This window comes from Pseudorca crassidens, chromosome 1, assembly GCF_039906515.1.
Source record: "Pseudorca crassidens isolate mPseCra1 chromosome 1, mPseCra1.hap1, whole genome shotgun sequence".
In the NCBI taxonomy this organism is placed as follows: domain Eukaryota; kingdom Metazoa; phylum Chordata; class Mammalia; order Artiodactyla; family Delphinidae; genus Pseudorca; species Pseudorca crassidens.
The window spans coordinates 61,193,811-61,212,152 of NC_090296.1; the positions used below are offsets into that span (position 1 = coordinate 61,193,811).

The 18,342-nt window shown below is 36.4% G+C and overlaps 1 long non-coding RNA gene across 1 annotated transcript in view; it reads right to left on the minus strand.

The window, feature by feature from the left end:
• Positions 1-18,342, minus strand: part of LOC137227655 (uncharacterized) — a 114,191-nt gene that overhangs the window by 72,210 nt on the left and 23,639 nt on the right. The window lies entirely within an intron of this gene.

Below are 18,342 nucleotides of genomic sequence, written 5' to 3' on the forward strand. Positions count from 1 at the left end.
CAACCAAGATTACTCTACCCGGCAAGGATCTCATTCAGATTCAATGGAGAAGGGCCACAACGCTATGAGATTAGAAATCATTTACAGAGAAAAAAACATAAAAAAACACAAACATGTGGAGGCTAAACAATACATACTAAATAACCAAGACATCACTGAAGAAATAAAAGAGGAAGTCAAAAAATACCTAAAGACAAATGACAATGAAAACTTGGTGATCCAAAACCTAAGGGATGCAGCAAAAGCAGTTCTAAGCAGGAAGTTTATAGCTAAACAAGCCTACCACAAGAAACAAGAAATATCTCAAATAAACAATTTAACCTTACACCAAAAGGAACTAGAGAAAGAAGAAAAAACAAAACCCAAAGTTGGAACAAGGAAAGAAATCATAAAGATCAGAACAGAAATAAATGAAATAGAAACAAAAAAACAATAGCAAAGATCAATAAAACTAAGAGCTGGTTCTTCTAGAAGATAAACAAAATTGATAAACCATTAGCCAGACTCATCAAGAAAAAGAGGGAGAGGACTCAAATCAATAAAATTAGAAATGAAAAAGAAGTTACAACAGACACCGCAGAAATACAAAGCATCCTAAGAGACTACTACAAGCAACTTTATGCCAATATAATGGACAACCTGGAAGAAATGGACAAATTCGTAGAGAGATATAACCTGCCAAGACTGAACCAAGAAGAAATAGAAAATATGAACAGACTAATCACAAGTAATGAAATAGAAACTGTGACTAAAATTCTTACAAAAAACAGGGCTTCCCTGGTGGTGCAGTGGTTGAGAGTCCGCCTGCCGATGCAGGGGACATGGGTTTGTGCCTTGGTCTGAGAAGATCCCACATGCCATGGAGCAGCTGGGCCCGTGAGCCATGGCTGCTGAGCCTGCGCGTCCGGAGCCTGTGCTCCGCAATGGGAGAGGCCACAACAGTGAGAGGCCCGCATATCGCAAAAAAAAAAAAAAAAAAAAAACTTACAAAAAACAAAAGTCCAGGACCAGATGGCTTCACAGGTGAATTCTATCAAACATTTAGAGAAGAGCTAACACCCATCTTTCACAAACTCTTCCAAAAAGTTGCAGAGGAAGGAACACTCTGAAATGCATTGTATGAGGCCACCATCACCCTGATACCACAATCAGACAAAGATACTACAAAAAAAGAAAATTACAGACCAATATCACTGATGGATATAGATGCAGAAATCCTCAACAAAATACTAGGAAACAGAATCCAACAACACATTAAAAGGATCATACACCATGATCAAGTGCCATTTATCCCAGGGATGCAAGGATTCCTCAATATATGCAAATCAATCAATGTGATACACCATATTAACAAACTGAGGAATAAAAATCATATGATCATCTCAATAGATGCAGAAAAAGCTTTTGACAAAATTCAACACCTATTTATGATAAAAACTCTCCAGAAAGTGGGCATAGAGGGAAACTACCTCAACATAATAAAGGCCATATGAGACAAACTCACAGCAAACATCATTCTCAATGGTGAAAAGCTGAAAGCATTTCCTCTAAGATCAGGAACGAGACAAGGATGTCCACTCTCACCGCTATTATTCAACATAGTCTTGGAAGTCCTAGCCTCAGCAATCAGAGAAGAAAAAGAAATAAAAAGAATACAAATTGGAAAAGAAGAAGTAAAACTGTCACTGTTTGCAGATTACCTGATACTATACATAGAGAATCCTAAATAATGCCACCAGAAAACTACTAGAGCTAATCACATTTGGTAAAGTAGCAGGATACAAAATTAATGCACCAAAATCTCTTGCCTTCCTATACACTAATGACAAAAAATCTGAAAGAGAAATTAAGGAAACACTGCCATCTACCATTGCAACAAAAAGAATAAAATACCTAGGAATAAACCTCCCTAAGGAGACAAAAGATCTGTATGCAGAAAATTATAAGACACTGATGAAAGAAATTAAAGATGACACCAACAGATGGAGAGATATACCATGTTCTTGGATTGGAAGAATCAATATTGTGAAAATGACTATACTACCCAAAGAAATCTACAGATTAAATGCAATCCCTATCAAATTACCAATGGCATTTTTTACAGAACTAGAACAAAAAATCTAAAAATCTTTTGTATGGAGACACAAAAGACCCCGAATAGCCAAAGCAGTCTTGAGGGTAAAAAAAGGAGCTGGAGGAATCAGACTCCCAGACTTCAGACTATTCTACAAAGCTAGAGTAATCAAGACAATATGGTACTGGCACAGAAACAGAAACATAGATCAACAGAACAAGATAGAAAGCCCAGATGTAAACCCATGCACCTATGGTCAACTAATCTCTGACAGAGGAGGCAAGGATATACAATGGAGAAAAGACAGTCTCTTTAATAAGTGGTGCTGGGAAAACTGGACAGCTACATATAAAAGGATGAAATTAGAACACTCCCTAACACCATACACAAAAATAAACTCAAAATGGATTAGAGACCTAAATGTAAGACCCGACACTATAAAACTCTTAGAGGAAAACATAGGAAGAACACTCTTTGACATAAATCACAGCAAGATCTTTTTTGATCCACCTCCTAGAGTAATGGAAATAAAAACAAAAATAAACAATGGGACCTAATGAAACTTAAAAGCTTTTGCACAGCAAAGGAAACCATAAACAAGACCAAAAGGCAACCCTTAGAATGGGAGAAAATATTTGCAAATGAAGCAACTGACAAAGGATTAATCTCCAAAATTTACAAGCACCTCATGCAGCTCAATATCAAAAAAACAAACAACCCAATCCAAAAATGGGCAGACGAACTAGACATTTCTCCAAAGAAGATACACAGATTGCCAACAAACACATGAAAGAATGCTCAACGTCATTAATCATTAGAGAAATGCAAATCAAAACTACAATGAGATATCATCTCACACCAGTCAGAATGGCCATCATCAAAAAATCTAGAAACAATAAATGCTGGAGAGGGTGTGGAGAAAAGGGAACCCTCTTGCACTGCTGGTGGGAATGTGAATTGGTACAGCCACTATGGAGAAGAGTATGGAGGTTCCTTAAAAAACTACAAATAGAACTACCATATGACCCAGCAATCCCAATACTGGGCATATACCCTGAGAAAACCATAATTCAAAAAGAGTCATGTACCAAAATATTCATTGCAGCTCTAATTACAATAGCCCGGAGATGGAAACAACCTAAGTGTCCATCGACAGAAGAACTGATAAAGAAGATGTGGCACATATATACAATGGAATATTACTCAGCCATGAAAAGAAACGAAATTGAGCTATTTGTAATGAGGTGGATAGACCTAGAGTCTGTCATACAGAGTGAAGTAAGTCAGAAAGAGAAACACAAATACTGTATGCTAACACATATATATGGAATTAAAAAAAATGTCATGAAGAACCTAGGGGTAAGACAGGAATAAAGACACAGACCTACTAGAGAACGGACTTGAGGATATGGGGAGGGGGAAGGGTGAGCTGTGACAAAGCGAGAGAGAGGCATGGACACATATACACTACCAAACGTAAGGTAGATAGCTAGTGGGAAGCAGCCGCATAGCACAAGGAGATCAGCTCGGTGCTTTGTAACTGCCTGGAGGGGTGGGATAGGGAGGGTGGGAGGGATGGAGACACAAGAGGGAAGAGATATGGGAACATATGTATATGTATAACTGATTCACTTTGTTATAAAGCAGAAACTAAGACACTATTGTAAAGCAATTATACCCCAATAAAGATGTTAAAAAAAAAAAAGACCAAAAGATAACCCTCAGAATGGGAGAAAATATTTGCAAACAAATCAATGGACAAAGGATTAATCTCCAAAACACATAAACAACTCATGCAGCTCAATATTAAAAAAACAAACAACCCAATCCAAAAATGGGCAGAAGACCTAAATAGACATTTCTCCAAAGAAGACATACAGATGGCCAAGAAGCACATGAAAAGCTGCTCAACATCACTAATTATTAGAGAAATGCAAATCAAAACTACAATGAGGTATCACCTCACACCAGTTAGAACGGGCTTCATCAGAAAATCTACAAACAACAAATGCTGGAGAAGGTGTGGAGAAAAGGGAACCCTCTTGCACTGTTGGTGGGAATGTAAACTGATACAGCCACTATGGAGAACAGTATGGAGGTTCCTTAAAAAACAAACTAAAAATAGAATTACCATATGATTTAGCAATCCCACTACTGGGCATATACCCAGAGAAAAACCACAATTCAAAAAAGATACATGCACCCCAATGTTCATTGCAGCACTATTTACAATAGCCAGGTCATGGAAGCAACCTAAATGCCCATCAACAGACGAATGGATAAAGAAGATGTGGTACATATATACAATGGAATATTACTCAGCCATAAAAAAGAACAAAATTGATTCATTTGTTGAGACATGGATGGATCTAGAGACTGTCATACAGAGTGAAGTAAGTCAGAAAGAGAAAAACAAATATCGTATATTAACACATATATGTGGAGCCCAGAAAAATGGTACAGATGAACTGGTTTGCAGGGCAGATATTGAGACACAGATGTAGAGAACAAACGTATGGACACCAAGGGGGAAAGCCGTGGGGTGGTGGTGGTGGTCGTGTGATGAACTGGGCGATTGGGATTGACATGTATACACTAATGTGTATAAAATTGATGACTAATAAGAACCTGCTGTATAAAAAAATAAGAAGAAGAAAAAAACAATGAAGTTTCCAAGTTTGGAAGAAAACTGAAGCTGAGTAATATTTGGAGTCAAGGACTAGGTAATTCAGGTTATAAATAAAAATAATAATTGAAAATATTTATTGGAAATATATTGTATTGTCAGACATATATCCTATTTAATATATGTGGAAAATTTTCTTCTTACTTAATTATTTGATTGAGCTAAGTTTTTAAGAACTGTATATGTATTTGAACTTGACTTTTAATGCTGGATAAAATGTTCATCCTGATGGTGTCCCTAATTTGGAGGAAACATCTCTTGTGTAATTCTGGATATCAGTACACTCCCAAAGCTGGAGTATTTGAAGTTGAGAAGAAAAAGGAAGAAAGGAAGAGAAGAAGAAAGGAAGAAAGGAAGAAAGGAAGGAAGGAAGGAAGGAAGGAAGGAAGGAAGGAAGGAAGGAAGGAAGGAAGGAAGGAAGGAAGGAAGAAAAGAAAGAAAGAAAGAAAGAAAGAAAGAAAGAAAGAGAAAGAAAGAAAGAAAGAAGAAAGAAAGAAAGGAAGAGAAGAAAGAAAGGAAGGGAGAGAGAAAGAGAGAAAAGGAAGGAAGAAGTAAAAATAATTTTAACAGCCTAACATAATATAAAATAGCCCAATAAAAAGATTACTTTTCATGTATGTGTGATAAAATAACACACTGGTAAGAGAGAAATTTATAATAATCTATACATAACTGCTTAATCTCTTAGTAGTCGAACAGTTAGATCCCATATTAATATTGCATCCACTTTAACCAAGAATCTAGTCATATTAGTAAAGTACTCTGGACTTCCCTCTTCCTGTTCGCTTGCTCTTTAGTAAATGGAAAGTGTGGAGTCCAGGGATCACACTTTCCATTTGACATCATCAAACTAATGAATTCTCTAGTAAAGAGCTGAATTTACTACAATCTGAAAAAAAAAAAAAAGCCTTGATAGGAAGTGAATGTAAACCTAGAGTGACAATGCCTTTCAGACACACATGTGATTTCCCCAGAGCATAAAAGAGCCTAGAGTGCATGCTCATCTGTAATTACAACAGAGAAACAACTCAACAGAAGATGTCTGTAAGCAGTTTGTGCCCTGAGATTTACAGTCCTAATCTGCTCTGTTGGGTGGAGTCAGCAATGTGCCCTGACTCTGCCACTGAGGAACGTGGAGTCATTAAGACAGAATCAAAATGGTAACTGTAGCAGGAAAGAAGGAACTGATGCTGAAGGCATTCCCAGGAGCTCCAACTGTTGTTATTGCTACTGTAGAATTAACATTGCCATCTCAGAAGCACCATGATGACTGAATTGAGCCCATGCCCTGTGCAAAAAATCAAGAGCCTAAATTTGGCATTTTGCAAACATTTTATAAATAGAAAAGCAAAAGCAAAGAAATGCAATAACTTTGATCTTGTGCTTTTTAACATTTGGAAAAATAAAATAATCCTGTTTCTTTGTTTACTCTAAGACTCTGCCATAGGCCTTGCTTGGAAAATGGGAATAAACTTGCCTTACTTTTTTTTAGAGGTTGGGTTTTGTGTGTTAACATGTTTCTTCTCTCCCTGTTATAAATCTGTAATTGTGGAGATGCCGTGCAACTTGGTAACTTCTTGAAGAGCAAGAGTTAAGGCAATAGAGAATGAGAGTTAATTTCATATGTGCTTATGTGGAAATGCTATTAGTCTAAAGAAAAATCTATGTCTTCGTGATAGATAACATAAGATAAAGTTTAGATTCTATGCTTCCCAATTACCTCAAAAGTACTAATTAATCTCGGGAAAGTCAATAGTTTAGATGTTGCCAGAAATTTTCAACCTGTTTCAAGAAAACTTCCATAACCAAGAGTTTCCCTCTTTACTTAGGCTTACTGAAAAGCCCTTAGGATCTGCATATGGAGGTCGAATATGGCAGGTTCTCCATTTACCGTATGACGTAGTGGGTTTCTCTACTACCACAGCAAGTAAATTGTTATCGGCTTCTTTGTTCTCGTTGCTTAGTTTGTCCACAGCTTCCAAATAAAAGTATATGATGCTTATATAATTTCTTTAGGTAGTTCAAGAGCTCACTAGTTGGTATTATTACAAACTCATGAACTTTGGTCAACGCAAGGAGCCACTAACTGTTGTCAACAGAAAGAGTGGGGACCAGAAAAACTCCATTTAGCTTTAGAGTGGGAAATTTGCACAATGATGCTAACTACTTGTCTTCCAGAGTGTTGATAGTTCTGAGGCGTTGGGTCAGATCAGAATCACTAGAGAAATTATTAAAAACATGAATGTCAGGAACCCATAGATGCTGATTCACATTTAAGGGCCAGGACACCAGTATTTTTCAAGCTTCCTAGGTGATCCTAATACATTCAGAAAAATTGAGAAGCACTATTCTAAATGATAAGTAGTGATTTATGTAATGAATTTATTTCCAGAAAATAAAGAGTACGCTTAGAATGGTAGTGTCTTCCCCTCAGGATCTGAGGGTTTTCAGGGCTCATTATTGCTTTTGAAAACAAAACTATTCTTTGGGGAAAAAATTAATAAAGAATCTATATAACTCCAGTGTCTCTTCTTCCACCCCACAGGGCACAGGGTACTATAGATAGATAGATAGATAGATAGATAGATAGATAGATAGATAGATAGATAGATAGATAGATATAGCAAAAGACTTTTAAAATCTTTCCTACTCATCACATAATTTAGCTGAAAATAGCTAGGAATACTAGGGGGAAAATAAAGAGCAAAACAAACACACCCACATAGAAATATACATTTAATTAAAATTTAAAACAAAAAAAACTAATTTTCCTCTCCTATGGTTTATTCTCCCCAAAGTAGCTACAGCAATGTTGCAAGTGGGAGGAAAACAGACTTGGATTGAACTACAGAACAATGGTGTTTTGGTCCGGTGGAGCAGAGTTCCAAGGCTTCTCCTTAGGAAAAGTCTGTCTCTGCCTTGATTTCAGGCAGAGCTCCTTTTTGCCTTCCAAGTTCAATGCTGGGTTGCTAAGAAAAGCTGTTTGTGCTAACAGACTGACCTTTCTACAGTTTGCTTTACATTTCTGCGGAAGTGGGAACCATTGCAAATGTTTATTAAAATCTAATTTTATAACATACATTATACAAGCATTATATTCTATTTGATTAAGTCACCTCTGAGTTCTCGGGTTAGCTAATTACTACAGCAGGAAGCTTTCAAGGTGTTAGTAGTTTAGATTAGTGGTACCCAAAGATTTCCAACTGTGTTCTGGGTCACACACACAGCTTACCCTTCAATAAAAACCAGTTCCCTGTCCTTGAAAAAACCTCTCCTAGTGATATCTGTCATTTTTCACTTCTCAGCAACAGCTTTGATTGCTTTCTTAAAAGAACATGGAAGAAGAGTATAGATGTAAATCTATAAATTCAAAAGCTATTTCTCATGGGAATCCGTAAGAGCTCTGAAAATTGCATGCAACTAAAATAGAGAGAAAAAAATAAGCTTTTGCTGATTTCCTTTTTTTTTCAGCAGCATTACCGGACATACATTAGAATGGGGACTTTTGTATTTAAATCGACAATCCTGGTGTTTCAAGCCAAACCTGTGAAATATTGTCTTTTCAGTGATGATACCTCCTTCTTAATTGATAAATGGTAGAATCTGAACAATGTCTTGCCTTTTCACTTACTATTGTGGAGACCTTTTCTTCTGAGAAACTCCATGAGATTTTAAATCTTTATTTCATCCATTAGGCTATTGATGGTTTGCCTGTCTGTTTGCTTGTTTTGGTAAAATATGCATAACATAAAATTTACCATCTTAACCATTTTAAGTGTACAGTTCAGTGTTGTATAAACATCACTGTCCTCCATCTCCAGAACGTTTTTCATCTCCCCAAACTGAAACTCTGTACCCATTAAACAATAACTTTTATTCTCCCCTCCCTGCAGCCCCTGGCCAACCACCATTCTACTTTCTGCCTCTATGAATTTGACTGCTCTAGGTACGTCATGTAAGTGGAATCGTACTGTGTTTGTACTTTATAGTGTCTGGCTTCTTTCGGTTAGCTTAATGTCTTCAATTTTCCTCCATGTTGTAGCATGTGTGAAAATTCCATTCCTTTTTAAGTTTGAATAACATTTTATCATATGTTGATACCACATTTTGTTTATCCATTCATCCATCAATATACATTTGAATTGTTTCTACATTTTGGCTGTTGTGAATAAAGCTGCTGTGTACATTGATGTACAAATATCTGTTTGAGTCTCTGCTTTAAATTACTTGAGGCATATATTGCTGAAGCAGAATTGCTGAATCTTACAATAATTCTATGTTAATTTTTTGCATTTTCCTAATGGCTAATGATGTTGAACGTCTTTTCATGTGCTTATTGACCATCTGTATATATTCTTTGAAGAAATATATATTCAGTTCTTTACCCACTTTTTCAACTGGGTTGTTTGATTTTCTGTTGTTGAACTGAAGCTCTTTATATATTCTGAATATTAACTCCTTATCAGATATAGGATTTGTAAATATTTACTCCATTCTGTGGGTTGCCTTTTCACTCTTTTAATATTGTTCTTTGATGTACAAAATTTTTCAGTTGTGATGAGGTCCAGCTTACTACTTTTTCTTAGGTTTCCTGTGCTTTTAATCTCAAATCCAGGAAATCATTGCCAAATCCAATGTGATGAAGCTTCTCCCCTGTTTCCTTTAAGAGCTTTATCTCTTGCAGAGTTTCTGTTGAAAGATCAGCTTTTAACCTTATGGGGATTCCCTTGTATGTTATTTGTTGATTTTCTCTTGCTCCTTTTTTTTTACTTTGTATTTAATTTTTGTGTCTTGGGTTGTTTCTCCTAGGATCCAGAGTTCCTGGATCACAGGACTCTGCAAGCCAGAAGGGAGTGCCAGGACATATTTAAAGTGATGAAAGGGAAAAAACTACAACCAAGATTACTCTACCCAGCAAGGATCTCATTCAGATTCAACACAGAAATTAAAACCTTTACAGATAAGCAAAAATTAAGAGAATTCAGCACCACCAAACCAGCTGTACAATAAATGCTAAAGGAACTTCTCTAGGTAGGAAACACAAGAGAAGAAAAAGACCCACAAAAACAAACTCAAACAATTAAGAAAATAGTAATAGCAACATACATATCAATAATTACCTTAAATGTAAATGGAGTAAATGTTCCAACCAAAAGGTATAACCTGGCTGAATGGATACAAAAACAAGACTCATATATAAGCTGTCTACAAGAGACCCACTTCAGACCTGGGAACACATACAGACTGAAAGTGAGGGGACGGAAAAAGATATCCCACACAAATGGAAAACAAAAGAAAGCTGGAGTAGCAATTCTCATATCAGATAAAATAGACTTTAAAATAATGTTATAAGAGACAAGGAAGGACACTACATAATGATCAAGGGATCAATCCAAGAAGATTTAATAATTGTAAATATTTATGCACCCAACATAGGAACACCTCAATACATTAGGCAGATGCTAACAGCCATAAAAGGGGAAACCAACAGTAATACAATCATAGTAGGGGACTTTTAACACCCTACTTTCACCAATGGACAGATCATCCAAAAGGAAAATAAATAAGGAAACACAAACTTTAAATGATACATTAAACAAGATGGACTTAATTGATATTTATAGGACGTTCCATTCAAAATCAACAGAATACACTTTCTTCTCAACTGCTCAAGGAACATTCTCCAGGATAGATCATATCTTGGGTCACAAATCAAGCCTCAGTAAATTTATGAAAATTGAAATCATATCAAATTTCTTTTCCAACCAAAACGCTGAGACTAGATATCAGTTACAGGAAAAAAACTGCAAAAAATACAAACACATGGAGGCTAAACAATACGCTACTAAATAACCAAGACATCACTGAAGAAATCAAAGAGAAAATTAAAAAATACCTAGAAACAGATAACAATAAAAACACAATGACCCAAAACCTATGGGATGCCACAAAAGCAGTTCTAAGAGGGAAGTTTATAGCAATACTGTCCTACCTAAAGAAAGAAGAAACTGCTCAAATGAACAACCTACCCTTACAACTAAAGCAATTAGAGAAAGAAGAACAAAAATACCCCCAAAGTTAGCAGAAGGAAAGAAATCATAAATATCAGATCAGAAATAAATGAAAAAGAAACAAAGGAAACAATAGCTAAGATGAATAAAACTAAAAGCTTGTTCTTTGAGAAGATAAACAAAATTGATTAGCCAGACTCATCAAGACAAAAAGGAGAAGACTCAAATCAACAGAATTAGAAATGAAAAAGGTGAAGTAAAAACTGACACTGCAGAAATACAAAGGATCATGAGAGATTACTGCAAGCAGCTATAGGCCAATAAAATGGACAACCTGGAAGAAATGGACAAATTCTTAGAAAAGCACAACCTGCCAAGACTGAACCAGGAAGAAATAGAAAATATGAACAGACCAATCACAGGCACTGAAACTGAAACTGTGATTAAAAAATCTTCCAACAAACAAAAGCCCAAGACCAGATGGCTTCACAGGTGAATTCTATCAAACATGTAGAGAAGACCTCACACCTATCCTTCTCAAAATCTTCCAAAATATAGCAGAGGGAGGAACACTCCCAAAACTCATTCTACAAAGCCACCATCACCCTGATAACAAAACCAGACAAAGAAGTCACACAAAAAGAAAACTACAGACCGATATCACTGATCAACATAGATGCAAAAATCCCCAACAAAATACTGGCAAACAGGATCCAACAGCACATTAAAAGGACCATACACCATGATCTAGTGAGGTTTATCTCAAGAATGCAAGGATTCTTCAATATATGCAAATAAATCAATGTGATACACCATATTAAAAACTGAAGGAGAAAAACCATATGATCATCTCAACAAATGCAGAAAAAGCTTTCAACAAAATTCAACACCCATTTATGATAAAAACTCTCTGGAAAGTAGGCATAAAGGGACCCTACCTCAACATAATGAAGGCCATATATGACAAACCCACAGCCAACATCATTCTCAATCGTGAAAAACTGAAACCATTTCCTCTAAGATCAGGAACAAGACAAGGTTGCCCACTCTCACCACTATTATTCAACATAGTTTTGGAAGTCCTAGCCACAGCAATCAGATAAGAAAAAGAAATAAAAGGAATACAAATTGGAAAAGAAGAAGTAAAACTGTCACTGTTTGCAGATTACCTGATACTATACATAGAGAATCCTAAAGACACTACCAGAAAACTATAGAGCTAATCAATGAATTTGGTAAAGTAGCAGGATATAAAATTAATTCACAGAAATCTCTTGCCTTCCTATACACTAATGACAAAAAATCTGAAAGAGAAATTAAGGAAACACTGCCATTTACCATTGCAACAAAAAGAATAAAATACCTAGGAATAAACCTACCTAAGGAGAAAAAAACTGTATGCAGAAAACTATAAGACACTGATGAAGGAACTTAAAGATGATAAAAACAATGGAGAGATATACCATGTTCTTGGATTGGAAGAATCAACATTGTGAAAATGACTATACTGACCAAAGCAATCTACAGATTCATTGCAATCCCTATCAAACTACCAATGGCATTTTCACAGAACTAGAACAAAAATTTCACAATTAGTATGGAAATCCAAAAGACCACGAAGAGCCAAAGTAATCTTGAGAAAGAAAAATGGAGCTGGAGGTTTCAGGCTCCCTGACTTCAGACTATACTACAAAGCTAGAGTAATCAAGACAGTACAGTACTGGCACAAAAACAGAAATATAGATCAATGGAACAGGATAGAAAGCCCAGGTATAAACGCATGCACATATGGTCACCTTATCTTTGATAAAGCAGGCAAGAATATACAATGGAGAAAAGACAGTTTCTTCAATACGTGGTGCTGGGAAAACTGGACAGCTGCATGGAAAAGAATGAAATTAGAACACTTCCTAACACCATACACAATAATAAGCTCAAAATTGATTAAAGACCTAATTGTAAGGCCAGACACTATAAAACTCTTAGAGGAAATCATAGGCAGAACACTCTATGATATAAATCACAGTAAGATCCTTTCTGACCCACCTCCTAGAGAAATGGAAATAAAAACAAAAATAAACAAATGGAACCTAATGAAACTTAAAAGCTTTTGCACAGCAAAGGAAATTATATATAAGTTGAAAAGGCAGCCCTCAGAATGGGAGAAAATATTTGCAAATGAAGCAACTGACAAAGGATTAATCTCCAAAATATACAAACCACTCATGCAGCTCAATATCAGAAAAACAAACAACCCAATCCAAAATTGCGCAGAAGACCTAAATAGACATTTCTCCAAAGAAGATATATAAATTGCCAACAAACACATGAAACGATCCTCAACATCACTAATCATTAGAGAAATGCAAATCAAAACTACAATGAGGTATCACCTCACGCCAGTCAGAGTGGCTATTATTTAAAAATCTACAAACAATAAATGCTGGGAAGTGTGTCATGAAAAGGGAATCCTCTTGCACTGTTGGTGGGAATGTAAATTGATACAACCACTATGGAGAATAGTAAGGACTTTCCTTATAAAAATAGAACTACCATAGGACCCAGCAATACCACTACTGGGCATATACCCTGAAAAACCATAATTCAGAAAGAGTCATGTAACACAATGTTCACTGCAGCACTATTTACAATAGCTAGGAAATGGGAGCAACCTAAGTGTCCATCGACAGAAGAACTGATAAAGAAGATGTGGCACATATATACAATGGAATATTACTCAGCCATAAAAAGAAATGAAGTTGAGCTATTTGTAGTGAGGTGGATGGACCTAGAGTCTGTCATACAGAAAGAAGCAAGTCAGAAAGAGAAAAACAAATAACATATGTTAACCCATATATATGGAATCTAAAAAAAAAAAAAAATGGTTCTGAAGAACCTAGGGGCAGGAGAGGAATAAGAAAGCAGAGGTAGAGAATGGACTTGAGGACACGGGGAGGGGGAAGGGTAAGCTGGGATGAAGTGAAAGAATGGCAAGGACTTATATACTACCAAATGTAAAATAGATAGCTAGTGGGAAGCAGCCGCATAGCACAGGGAGATCAGCTTGGTGCTTTGTGACCACCTAGAGGGGTGGGATAAGGAGGGTGGGAGAGAGACGCAAGAGGGAGGGGATATGGGGATATATGTATACATATAGCTGATTCACTTTTTTATACATCAGAAACTAAGACAACATTGTAAAGGAATTATACTCCAATAAAGTTGTTTAAAAAAAAATCAGCTGACAGTATATGTGAGGGTTTATTTCTGGGATCACTATTCTATTCCATTGGTCTCTATGTCTGTCTTTATGCCAGTACTACACTGTTTTTATTACTGTAACGTTGCAGTAAGTTTTGAAATCAGAAAATGTGAGGTGCTTAACTTTGTTTTTCTTTTTCAAGATTGTTTGGGCAATTTGGAGTCCTCTGAGATTCCATACAAATTGTAAAATGGACTTTTTCTTATTTTTGCCCCCCAAAAAAGTCACTGGGATTTTGATAGAAATTGCCTTGAATCTATAGATGACTTTGGGTATTACTGACATCTTAACAATATTAAGTCTTCCAATCCACTAACATGGGATGTCTTTCCATTTATTTTTACTTGTTTGTAAAATGAGTGATTCATCAGCCACTGAAAAACATTTCTCTCATGCTGAAGATCTTCTTCCAATTAACACAGGACCTCTTATATTAGATAAGAGTTCATTAAATACCAAAGAATATATGAGCAACTAAGTCTAGTAAGTATGCTGATGAACAACAGAATAACATTTCCTTCACATAATGTACAAATAGTTTTAAGCACCCTCTCTGTTTTATTTTAAAAATGCAACCAACGAATATAGCTCACTTTAAGTGTGTGCATGAGACTGAAGGTGTTGATTTGTGGCCACAGGTCTTTCCTTATAAAACTGTGGAAGGCTTTTTGTACCCACAATTCAGTTTAGCAAATGGCCCTAATGATATACACACGTATATTATTATACAGTCTGTATTATTAATTACACAATTCTTGCTCTTCCAGAGCTTACAGTCTAAAGTGAGAGGGAGGGAAATAAGACAAGCGTACATTTAGAGATTGGGTTGTATTTAAACAATTGTTTCCACAATAACACTTGGAAATAGCACAGTGATATCTACAAGTCAGTTCTTTTTAATTTTTTTCACCTTTACCCCTCCCACCCATGCTTTATTTGATTCTACATCTAGTAAATCTTATTTTGAAAAATAAGTCAGTAGTAGTTTAAAATTTTTACTTAAAAAATCTAATAAAAAGTCTATATTTGGGGCTCCCCTTGTGGCGCAGTGGTTGGGGGTCCGCCTGCCGATGCAGGGGACACGGGTTCATGCCTCGGTCTGGGAGGATCCCGCATGCCGCGGGCCCATGGGCCGTGGGCCGTGGCCGCTGGGCCTGCACGTCCGGAGCCTGTGCTCCACAGCAGGAGAGGCCACAGCAGTGAGGCCCGTGTACTGCAAAAAAAAAAAAAAAAAAAGTCTATATTTGGTTTTGTAGTTCTTTGTCTTTTTCCTTTTTTCCTGAGAGTTGATATTCTGGTAGCCTTGGGCTTTGTGTCAGCTATTTTGTTATTATTGTTGTTAGTTTCCAGGCCAGAAATGAAAATATATTGTGTAAAGGTACATATTATAATGGTCCTGAACTTTACAATAATTGCTTTTAGGTGTCATTAATAGATCTTTCCTTCTAATATACATATAACCTAAGTTATTAAAATTTAAAAATGCAAAACTACTTCTAGAAGATCCTTATCACAGTTCAAATAGTTTTCTGTTGATCAGCATGGAGACCATTAGTTGAGCTGTCTTTGGTAGAAATGTTGCCAACTCTGCATATTTGCTGCAGAATGGCCACAATTCATGAATACCTTACTACTGTCCATAATTTGACACTTGGAATTGAGTGAAATCAATTACTTTTTTATAGTCCATGATATTTTAAAATTATTTTTGATGCCTAAGATTTTAAAAGCCAAATGAAACTAAAGCATATGTCGTTTTAAAATCCCAGCACTCTGTCATTTAATTGACTTGCTTGTGATTTTTTTATAGCAAACAGAAAAAATGAATAAGATGATTTGAGAGTTCTCTGCAGTACAGTATATCACATCATTTTCTAACATTTAATGGACATGACTTTACGAATATTTTGGGACACAGTATAGCTTTTAACTTCATTTTATTTTTTTTTTTTGCTGTGTAATTAAAGCATATAGCTGGGTGCACAATTTAATAATGTTCCTTCTTTCCCTCCTATAATCTCAAATTGGATGACTAAATTCTTTAGCACAGTGGATATTTGGTCTATAAAACTACACCTGGAAATCAAATTCTCAAGAGACTGTATACAAGCTGATACATGTTTTAGAAGCAATCTGGATATCTTAGCTGGCTTTATGACTAGGTTACAGTTAGCTTTCCCAAGCTCAAAATCATGGGTGAGCCTTCAGGTACATGCCTAATGGGAAACAGCTCCTCAAAACACCCAGACCATCAGGAAAGGGAAGCTCAGAGTCAAGTGGCAGTAAATACTCAAACTCTCTAAATCAGCCACTATAAGAAGCATGAGGATAGAGTCTGTGTCTAAACGGCTTTAGCTAAACATAAGACTTCATATAGTGCCTTGAGTGCAGTAAACGCTAAAATCATGATATGATGGAGTTCTTTCCTTCTATCATTTAACAAAATGTAATCCATCAAATGTATGGTTACCGTCTACTATGTGTCAGGCAGATGTCCAGCACCAAGATAAGATGGATGACATAGAGTTTGCCATCAAAGGGTTCACAGTTTAGTGAAAGCGACAGGCATATAAATAAATTAACTACAAATATGCGCTATGTGCTCTAAGAGAAGGAGGTATAAATTGCTGTAGGTACCCGAGTACAATAGCAACGTATTTTTATCATCATCATCATCATCATCACTACCAACATCACTATCCATGTTCTACATTTAGAAGTAAAAATTATCTCAAGTATTATAAGATTAGAATGTAACTTTATAGGTTTTCTGATACTTACAATATGAAGGTCTGCATGCATGTTTAAACACACCAGTGTGTATACTATTTTATATGGCACTGAACGCTCTCTTCATGCACCTCTTGACAAATAATTGTGGAAGATACGGTTGTGACAATTGTTAGGAAGATAGGTGACTAGGCGTCATTTAATACTCAATCTCATGATGGCAGATGTCATGTACTCTAAACAATGCACCATTTCACAGAATATTTATCCTGACAAATAGAAAAATTATGACTATTCCTCATTTCAGGTTTTACCTATGAGAGTGGTACATGAAATAGTCACCGATCATTTCCATCTATCACATTTTTAGCAACTGAAGTTTAAATAGTACAAGTAATTGCCCTGGAGGAAGTTTGATTCCACTTTGACTCAATAATTTTTCAGAGTTCAATTTTGGATTCCTCATTATTTCACTTTTCTTTCAAGCCAACCCTCTACCTCCCAACAGCAACCTGCTGCTCTAACTCCAAGTGGTAGAATTTGATTGGGGATCCATTCAGAGCTTGTCATTATCACTCAGGATTAGCTTGAAAGCTTTACAATGGGGCAAAATAATATTTTCACTCTCACCCTGTCACTCTTTATTATCGTGATCCTAACTACTGTAGAAAATGGCATTTCTCAATTTGATCAGGGAAGAGAGAATATGGGGCTAGAGGCAGATTAAGAGTTATGTAAGCAGATTTAGAAAATCGTAAGTGGGTGGTAAGGTAATTAGCATTTATCAAACAGCAAATAGGTGCCAGACACTGTGGGGAGGTATGTATATAGCACACATCATGTTAAAAAAATCTTGTGAGGGTCTTCCCTGGTGGCACAGTGGTTGAGAGTCCGCCTGCCGATGCAGGGGATGCGGGTTCGTGCCCCGGTCCGGGAACATCCCACATGCCGCGGAGCGGCTGGGCCCATGAGCCATGGCCGCTGAGGCTGCGCGTCCGGAGCCTGTGCTCCGCAACGGGCGAGACCACAACAGTGAGAGGCCCGCATACCGCAAAAAAAAAAAAAAAAAAAAAAAAAAAAAATCTTGTGAGGTTAGAATTTGCGCCTATATTTTAACAAAAGATGAAAATTGAATCTCAGAAAATCACGAAGCTATTAAATGGCCAATACAGGATTCAGAATCAATGGGAATATTGAATAAGCGGCAAGTACAAAATTGAGGGGCGTGGCATGTGACAGCATTAGAAGTCTGAATCTGAACCTTGGAAAGTACAGTATTAAAGTAAGAAACTAGATTTGGGTAGGTAGAAGTTGAGGAGAGAAAGTACCAATTGCTAGAGCCCTCTATCTAGCTCTCTGACTCTTCTTTAAAATAGGAATTGTGACTATCATAAATCAAAGGAGCCAAAGTAGAGATAAGAAGCAACGATGACTGTCCAATGTTCTAACAGAGTGGGAATGGGGGTTACCCTTACATTATCTAGAAGTAGGAAGACATTTGTTAGCTTGGAGAAAAACTGCCATTAGTTGGGGACTATAATGAAAGCATCTACGGATGGCTGGTGTTAATGCCTCAGTG